At 32.1% G+C, this 8,928-nt stretch overlaps 1 pseudogene; it reads left to right on the top strand.

The window, feature by feature from the left end:
• The first annotated feature begins 4,779 nt into the window (after nucleotides 1–4,779).
• LOC107477497 (protein PNS1-like) lies at nucleotides 4,780–7,744 on the top strand (annotated as a pseudogene).
• The last annotated feature ends 1,184 nt before the right edge of the window (nucleotides 7,745–8,928 follow it).

Raw genomic sequence — 8,928 nt, 5'->3', positions numbered from 1 at the left:
GAGTTTAAATTAAATTTAAATTTGAGTAAAAAAATAAAAAAAATAATTTTATCTTACTAACTAAAATTAGTTTTAAAACAAAAAAAAATTATTTTATATATTATATTATAAGATAATGTGGTCATTTTTTTAATAACAACTATTGTCAAATAAAATAGAGTCAGAAATTGAAAAAAATATATATTTACCAATTTAGGAGATAATAATTCATTTTTTAATGGAATAAATTATTGAATAACAACAATTGTAACAATTTTGATCTCTTCACACAAATTAATACTTAACGACGATGGTGTACAAATAATGTTATCAATGAATATTAACCAATCTAATAGCTTTTGTGATAACATAAGTCTATAAGTTTGCAAGCTTGGAAACAAGTCATAAAATATAAAGTTTTAACTATGATACCAACAAATGAATTTATTTCAGGTAAATTTTAACCATGGTTCTGAAAATCGGATCGGACCGACCGGTTCAACCGGAATGATCGGGAATCAGTCACCTAACCGGTCCGAATAACATAAAAAACCGTTTGATAAAAAACCAATAAAAAACCGGTCGAACTGACGGTTAACCAGTGAATCGGGAGAACCGTTCGATTTTTTAGCGATTTTTTGTTTGAAAGCTAAAATGCTAAACGACATCGTTTTGGCTAAAAAAAAAGAGAAAACGCGTAAAAAAGGAACGCAGTGTCGAAGCCCTAATCAATTTCCCTTCTCCTCTCCAGATTCCAAAAATCACCACCATTCACCCAAGCTCCAGAAATCACCATCGCCACCAGTTACCATCACCACCCACAGCCATCAGTGAAGCCCACCGTCATCGCCATTGATAAACCCCATTTGTAGGGTTTATCTTGTATTGATTTTAGGGGATTTTATAACCTTTTACCCACATTTATCCATTGAAATAGCATGGTTTTATAACTTCTCCCTTAATTGTGCTTAAGAGTGAAAACATGCTTTTTAGGACTTAAAATAGCTAAATATAATTCTCCTTGATTCCATTAGATGCCTTGATATGTTTGTTAAGTGATTTAAGGTTTAGGAGGCAAAGATTGGATCAAGAGAATGAAGAGAGAAGCATGAAAAGTTGGAGAACTCATGAAGAAATGTAAGAACCGGAAAGCTGTCAAGCCGACCTCTTCGCACTTAAATGACCATAACTTGAGCTACAGAGGTCCAAATGATGCGGTTCCAGTTGGGTTAGAAAGCTAACATCCGGGGCTTCGAAATGATATAAGATTTGCCATAGTTGCTACACGTATGGTGGCGCGCACGCGCATAGTACGCGCACGCGCCGTTGGTGCACGTGATCACTTCATGCAAACTCGTGGCTAGCGAATTTACAAGCCTTGTGGGCCCAATCCAACTCATTTCTGATGCTATTTAAGCCAAGGTTTGAAGGGGGAATGAACATACTTTTCATATTCTCATACTTTAGAAGTTAGTTACCATTAGTTCATTTCCACACATTAGGATTAGTTTAGAAGTAGTTTCTAGAGAGAGAAGCTCTCACTTCTCTCTAGAATTAGGATTAGGATTAGGATTAGTTCTTAGATCTAGGTTTTAATCTTTGCTCTCATTTACTTCTACCTTTTAATTTCTTGTTGTTACATTCATTCTTCTTCTATTCTTTTGTTGTAATTTTCTTTATGTTGTTCTTATACTTTGTTGTAGATCTACTCTTTAGGTTGTTCTTGCATTTTGTTGTAGATCTACTATTGTTCCTTCCATTTCCTTTCAATTCAATAAGAGGTAATTCATAATAATTGTTCTTCTTTGCTTTTCTATTGTTGATCTCTTGCCTTTGTAGTTAGATCTCTCTTTAATTCTTGCAATTTATGTTGTTTACTTTTATTGCCTTTTATGTGTTTGTTGAATGCCTTCTAGATATAGTATAGATTTTGTTCCTCTTGGCCTAGGTAGAGTAATTAGTGACACTTGAGTTATCTAATTCCTTTGTTGATTGGTAATTGGAGAGATTGCTAATTGGTTTGGAGTGCACTAAAGCTAGTCTTTCCTTGGGAGTTGGCTAGGACTTGTGGCTCAAGTCAATTCATCCACTTGACTTTCCTTTATTTAGTAAGGGTTAACTAAGTGGTAGCAATGAACAATTCTCATCACAATTGAGAAGGATAACTAGGATAGGACTTCTAATTTTCATACCTTGCCAAGAGCCTTTTATAGTTGTTAGTTTTCATTGCCATTTACTTTTCATGCTTCTTATCCGAAAACCCCAAAATAACTCACAACCAACAACAAGGCACTTTATTGTAATTCCTAGGGAGAACGACCCGAGGTTTAAATACTTCGGTTTATAGATTTTAGGGGTTTGTACTTGTGACAAACAAATTTTTGTATGAGAGGATTATTGTTGGTTTAGAGACTATACTTCGACGATAATTCATTTGTGAAATTCTAAACCGTCAAAAATCCAATCATCAGCCATCACCACCGCATCCCGCAGCCAGCCATCCACAACAGCAACGACGTTGACCACCGCAACCACCACCGCGTCCTGTTTCTCGCCGAGCCCACCTCCTCTGTCGTCGTCGCCGAGCTCGCCTACTCGTTGGGGCATCGCCAAGCTCGCCTACTCGCCGCCAGTAATACTCTGTTCTTGATTTATTTGCTACCTTCTGTTTATGATTTATAAGCTCGCTTCCTTTTGTGAATTTGGTTGCTGCTTCTGATTTTTATTTTTGATTGCTTCATGATTTTTGAGCTCGCCTCATCAGTGAATTTGTTTTTGATTGCTTCATGATTTTTGTTTGTTGCTTCATATTTTTGTTTTTTATTGTTTTTTATTTTTTTGCTTAGCTCGCCTCCTCATTTTCATAATTTCGTTTTTCTTTTATGCCCGTTACATACTTGTGCGTTTTCTCCATCTGATTCTGCTTTTTTTTGTTATTATAGGACTCTTTTTTATTGATGTAGTTCTGTTTATTGGTTAATTTCTTAGCTAATTGGTGTTTGTGTGTTAGGGTAGATCAATATGAATAACATGAAAGTTCCAAATGTTCTTGGTGGAGGGCTTTCTGCTCTGCTTAAAGTTAGTATCTTTGGTGGTCTTGCTGTGTATGGAGCTGCAAACAGCTTGTACAATGTTGAGGGAGGGCACCGAACTATCGTCTTCAATCGCATTGTTGATGTCAAAGATAAGGTTTGTTTCATCTACAATCACTGTTCAATTGAAATGTTTGTGATGTGTTTTGCAACTTGCAGCATTTGTTCTATTCTGAAAGGGTATTCTGTGGAAGTATTTTGTTATGAATTTTTTGCCTTATGGTAGACTAACAGTCTTCTTGTGAAGCATGAGTCAAAAACAGTGTTAATGTGCTTCTATATATATGAATCAGTGTATTTTCAAAGTCCTGCATATGGTAAACTGGTTGTTATGTATCAACAAACTATGCTTGTCTGTACTAATATACCTTTGTTTTGGATAGTATCATTCAATCTATTTATACTTTATAGCCACAATTTAAGTGTTGCTAGATAATATGTACACAAGCCATGCCAATTTAAATTCTTTTGATTTTTTAGTATCATTATATTTCTCTTCGTTAATGATCTATGAAGTTGTTTAGTTATAAACTTTGATGTTTGAAGTTGTTTGTGAACCTCTAATATTAAGATATGAATAATTTATTATGTGAAATTTTAAATTTTATTAAGTTAGTAATTATTAAATTTATATATTTAAAATTATTTTTAGATTTTTTAATAATTTTATTTAATATTTAATTAAACCGGTTGAACTCCAATCGAACCAGTAAACCATTGAACCAGTAACCTCACCGATTTATTGATCTGTCCGGTTCACACACACACAGAGTAGGCTAAGGACTAATCTACCTATTGATGTGCTATTTATTGTCATTAGTTAATGAATTGCTACATACATAAAGCATACAATTAATATAAAAATTGATCTATTTTAAAGACAACTACTATTGAGAATCTCTCTCTCTCTCTCACACACAGTAGGCCAAGGACTAATCTACCTATTGATGCCTATTTATTGTCATTAGCTAATGAATTGCTACATACACAAAGTATTAAATTGTTGTTCCGCAAGCATTGGCCAATGGGTGCATACAATTAATAGGAAATATATAAATGTATGTATCTGTTAGTTGTCGGGTCAATTTTGTATTACGTTGTTAATTTCATTATATATTAATGCGATAGTATTCGATAATATTATATATATTAATTTTTCAATATAAAATTATTTTAGTTTTAGCTTTGATATTATTATAAATAGATAAATATGATTAAAGATACAAAAAAAGAAAGGTAAATAAAAAAAAATATTTTAAATGTAAAGATGTGTTGACGCTTTTTTTTCTTATTTTTCTATACTTTTTTTTATTCAAAATAAAGCGAAAAACAAATTTCAATAATAGATTATGAAGATATATCTAAAATGGCATGGCTATGTTATATTTAAATACTAATAAATATAACAAAGAAGTCATCTAAATATAAATATCTTTTTTGTTCATTTACTTATTAAATGAAAATAATATTAATATTAAATACATAAAATAATCCAAAAAAATAAATAACAACAACAGATTGAAATAGAAGAAGAAATTATAAGGAAAGAAGAATATATCACCTAATAAACGTTTTATTCTTATATGACAAAATAGAATAATATCATACATATATCTAATTTTTATATAACTAATTTAATTTCTCTTACATATTATAAAAAGAACATGATAAGTCAATGATTTTCTTAGAAACTGTTGCAACATTTATAAAAAGAAATTTCAAATTTCTGCATGGTTGATGGAGATGAGAGCAGTTGAGGGAGATTCTGAACAAGTGAGAGAACAAAATGCAAAGGAACATTTGACTTGGAGAATGGACAAATGAAGTTTGAAGAGAAAGTGATGAGTGATCATAATAATAATGGTGATACAGAATTTCAAGCCTCCAAGTTTGAGAGGTTGAATCCCACAAACCCTTTAAGGATTGTGATCAACAATGCCACCAGAGTTGCTTCTCTTTCTCCTGATCATCTTCATCAATCTCAACAACCACCACCTTCTCAGCCTTCTTCTACTCCATCAATCCCCCAAGTATGTTCTCTTTTCTTGAATTTTGCAGACAAATTGCTGCTTAAATTCAAATACTTCATTGAATAAAATATTAGATAAATGTAAAAAAAGTAGAGGAACACCAAAAAAAACTATATATAAGCGGTTAAAAGAGACCTACATGTATAGAAAATTTTACTGTAGATATGATAAATGATATAATTCAATAGCATCCGGTAATTTATGTAGTCGACTTCATCTGGTGGGATAAAACTTTGTTGTTGCTGCTGTTGTTCTTTTATATGTTTGTAACAAAAATGTTTCAACGTTATTTTTTTTTACTAATTATAACAGCAACCAGTGACACTGAATTCAAGAAGATACACCAATAAGATTACCCTATTTATGTTCCTTCTTCACATGTTAATAGCCATAGCATTGGTTGTTTTTCTTATATTCAAGGGAGTTGAAGGACTAATCTAATCCTCATCAGATTCTAAAAGGAGAAAACAAACAAGGGTAGTGAAGTATTTTCTACCTCAAGTAGAAGCAGCTTCAGTTCTAAGCATTGTTCTAGCACTAACATGGCAAACTGCAATAAGAAAATGGCCAAATTATATGACACATTTCACACTATGGTGTTCTTTTTTCATGTCACTCTCTGCTGGAATTCTCTTCTCTGCTTCCAAAAGCCTCCAAAGATGGTGTTGGAGTTTCTCTCATTGCATTTTCAATAGGGAATGGTTTATATGCATGTGGGGTTCAGAACAGAATCAAATTTTGCACCAAAATTCTAACACTTTCACTTTAACCTGTTTCAATAGGGCTGCACATGGATCGGATAATATCCGCATATCTGCGGTAATTATCCGCATCCGATCCGAATTTTGCAGATATTATCCGATCCGCAGAGCCATCGGATCGGATCGGATCCGATTCGCACTATGGTAGGATCGGATTGCGAATTTGGCAATGATATCCGCGGATCCGATCCGCATATCCGTATATAACATATAAATAGCATAGTTTAAGAAAATAAACCCTAATGTGATATGAATTTTAGTGTGTTGTTTTATGAATTTTATAATATCTTGTTTTTTATTTTTTATATTGTACTTCGACTTAGAATAATTAGACTTAAATCTTGTGTTATTATTTTTTTTGTTATTCAAGAGAACTTTTATTGATAATATTTTAGAATTAAATATACTTAAACAGGTGAAAAATGAATTTTTCTGTAAAAACAGCCAAATGGAATTTGAAAACATTTTTTTATAATTATGCGGATATACCCGATATCCGATCCTATCCGATCCGCATACTTGCAGATCGGATCGGATCGGATCCAGCATGAAAATTTGCGAATATCGTATCTGATTTGATCCGATGAATGCAGTACGGATCGGATAGAATTTTTTGCTATATCCGATCCGATCCGATCCGTGTACAGCCCTAGTTTCCAAGTTCCATGATCTGAACCAACCATCATTTTACATGCTTGGTGCTGCATTGTTTTGGATGTCACTATGGAGTTTAGAAGTGGTTGGTGCATTGAATTTCTATTTGCCTTCTTTGGTGATCATTGCTTTGGTTTTGAGCTTGGCTTGGACTTCAGAGATTATGAGGAATGTTGTGAACATTAGTGTTAGTAGAGTTGTTGCTTTGTATTATCTTAGGGGAATGCAATCTAGCACAAAGTTTGGATTCTTGAGGGCAATGATAAGGAACCTTGGGAGTGCTTGTTTGGGATCTCTGTTCGTGCCGGCAATCGAAGCGACAAGGGTTGTTGCTAGGTTTCTGAATTTGGTTGAGGGGGAAGATGAGTTCTTGTTTTGTTGTGCTAGGTGTTGTTTCAGAGTCATGGAATCTATCTTCAGATATGGGAATGGTTGGGCCTATGTTCAGGTACATAAAACTACTAAACTATTTGCTTCATCAAAATATTGATGGTGTTAAATAATGTTGGTAAGCAATTTGGGGCTATTAGAATTGAAATTGTTACTTTAACATGTATGGCCTTAGAAATCATAATATGACTAAGTAAGACATGGTTTATTTGAATTCATGTTATGCTAACAGATAGCTGCCTATGGTAAAAGTTTGTTAGCTGCACCCCAAGACACCTGGTCCCTGTTTAAGAGACTTGAAATGGAACCAATTGTAGACTCAGATATAACTAGCTCAATTTGCTTGCTCTCTGGGGTTAGCATTGCCTCAATCTCTGTCATTGCAGTGTCTGCTTGGACCTCCCAGTTCTACCAAAATTTCACTGCCACCCTCTCCCTTCTCACATTTTTCATTGGATACCTTTTGGTTAGTACTATGTTTCACTCTTTTCCTTTTAAAATTAATGTATGTCACAATTATTTTGAAACATATGGAGTAATTTATGATGAATCGTTATATTCTTATTATTAATGTTAACATGTATGTTGTATTGTTTATGATGGTGCAGACTAGGATTGCCATGGCACTACCTCATGCATGTGTGAGTCGTTATTATGTGTGCTATGCAGAGAACCCAGACAATAGATTATTTGATACAACAATTAAGGACTCTCTCGACATGATAAAATCCGGCCACCATGTTGCCGTGGCTACGTCACCACTAGCACGGCGGTTCGCAAGTGATTAAGTGCCAAATTTAGTTTATTTTACAATTTTTTCTCTTATATAATGTACAAATTGATCTCTGAATTTGATTTACAAAATTATAATAGTGCAATAGAAATAAATTCATATTGGATAGTGAAGGAAGTTCATATGTTCTATGTTCCTCTACATATGTTACTTATTTATTTTGCATATTCACACTCATTTTTTTATGGGAGGTGTTGAATTTTGTATATGCATTAATAAGATAAGCATTAAGGTGTGATAACTTGATAAGTGATAACATAACTGATAAGATAAAAATGAAAATTGTAAAGGAAAACGTTATTAGTTATATTAAAAATAAAAATATTAGAGGACTAATAGAATTTATTATTTTTTTCAGTAATAAAACAACAATATTTAAAAATATAGGCTAAAATTTAAAAGCCTAAAAAAGTGGATTGATAATTAAAAATATTGGTAAAAAATAATAAATTTTGCTAATTGTTAAACTTTTTTCTACTGAAAATGATGGATCCACTCCTTCTAAATTAAGCAACCTAAAAGTGATTAAATTTACACCATTGAATACTAAATGGTCACAATTTTATCTAACTAAAATATTTTATTTTATTAAAAATAATATAAAAAAGAAAATTAAAAGTGTGTTTATTTTGTATTTTTTTATTTTTAATGTTTTCTCTTTTTAAAATTTTATAAAAAAATAAAAAATAGAAGAAAAAACTAGAAAAAAATCCAGAATTTATTGTTTTTATTTTTTTTTTCAGAAAATTCTCATAATAAAAAGTACTGAAATTAAAAATAAAAAATAAAACACAAACCAAATAAATTTTAGGACACTCATTCGTTTTTTTTAACTTTCCAAATAATGCTTTTAATTAAGGTGTTAACGAATTCGAAATGGTTTAGGCAACTAGTTCAATATGTTCTAAATCTTATCCGCTCAAACATAATGAAATTTCATTTGACTTTTCATGTCCCATAGCTATCATGCATTGTGTCTAAAAGGAAAATTCAAGTTTGACTCACTCAAAATGTACACATTGATAAACAAGTTTTTGAACAGGATCAAATTATAGAACATAGACATAATTTTAGAGCTAACAAGTTGAGTTTATTTAAGCTCGAATTCCTCAACTTAACTGAACTTGAACTAGTTTAGAAGATGGCTTGACTCATCACTTCCCTTTCAATGCTCATTGATAAATTTTCTCGTAGCTTTTTTTTTTGTTTAAATTTAATAAAATAATTCC

This window comes from Arachis duranensis, chromosome 3 (genome assembly GCF_000817695.3).
Source record: "Arachis duranensis cultivar V14167 chromosome 3, aradu.V14167.gnm2.J7QH, whole genome shotgun sequence".
Classification (NCBI taxonomy): domain Eukaryota; kingdom Viridiplantae; phylum Streptophyta; class Magnoliopsida; order Fabales; family Fabaceae; genus Arachis; species Arachis duranensis.
This window is presented reverse-complemented; position numbering and strand designations above follow the sequence as displayed.